The sequence below is a fragment of the Strongylocentrotus purpuratus genome, unplaced genomic scaffold (genome assembly GCF_000002235.5).
Source record: "Strongylocentrotus purpuratus isolate Spur 01 unplaced genomic scaffold, Spur_5.0 spur5_scaffold_1, whole genome shotgun sequence".
In the NCBI taxonomy this organism is placed as follows: domain Eukaryota; kingdom Metazoa; phylum Echinodermata; class Echinoidea; order Camarodonta; family Strongylocentrotidae; genus Strongylocentrotus; species Strongylocentrotus purpuratus.
Genome location: NW_022145594.1, coordinates 23,891,078 through 23,892,301, shown reverse-complemented (window position 1 = coordinate 23,892,301; position 1,224 = coordinate 23,891,078).

The window sequence follows — 1,224 nt, the reverse complement described above, 5'->3', positions numbered from 1 at the left end:
CTCGTGCTGAAGATAAAAACGAGAAAATGCACTGATTCAGAATCATTATTATCCACGTGGTGATGATAAAAGGGTTGATGACAATAACATTTCAACCCGCCCCCTACCGATGGCCACCTCAAGGAAAAGAAAGTGTATGCATTTCGTATGCACTACACCGATTATAATAATCGCTCTATAGTGTTCTAACATGAAAACCTTCTGCATATCAAAGTGAGCTTTTTTCCCGCTCTATCACTACGCTCCATCGAATGTTAAAATATGCAGTGTTGTTTGGCACTAGAAACATAATGGCCCGAATTCACAAAGGAGGTTTGTCGACAAACCTCCTTTTGTTTCGCCAAACCTCCTTTTGTTCTTTACAAACCAGGTTTGTAAAAAAAACGCGTAAAACGCGTCATATGACGTACGAAAACCAAGGTTTGTCGACAAACCTCCTTTGTGAATTCGGGCCTATGTGTCTAATATGTTTCGGACAATGGGGCAGGTTCTTCCATTTATCAATTGATGGGGAAAGACATTAAATAATTTTCAGTAAAGCTTTCACTTGTAACAAATGCGGTTTCGCCCTTCTTTTCGTATTGCATGTCTAATGGAAGCTCATGATCTACAAAAAGTGAAACTTGTCATGTGTTTTCCCTAAAAAATACATATTTGACCACAAGCAGACATTTACAATTAAATGAGTTTCATGGACATGCTACAATCGCCTATTTTTACTACGAAATGAAGTATACAACATATCTGAAATATTTGTTTCAGACTTCCTAAGGTGAAAACCTTTCCACTTATATATATATATATAGTTATATATTGTATATATATATATATATATATATATATATTTGCTCCTTTAAAAAGATGCTCGATTCCTAAAAAGGGAAACAAAGTCGTGTGTTGCATATACTCTGTCTTCCAGAGGCGTTACACGCGAAGGCCATTATGTTACCCATCATGAAAATGATAAAGGGAAGGGCTAAACCGTCGATCTGCCCCCTTTGCAGTATAACGAATAGTAATGAGGATTGATGCCCCACAAAAGGGCACTAATATAGCACATCGACACGGTTTTGATCCTGGGGCCTCACAGTAACGAGGCCATTGCTTTGTCACTGAACCATGACTGTACGCAGCGGGGGCTAGGGTAGGGGGCACTTTCCATAAATAAAAAAAAACAAAGAAAATGCAATAAATTGTATTGCATTTTACCCCGGTTCCCAACAT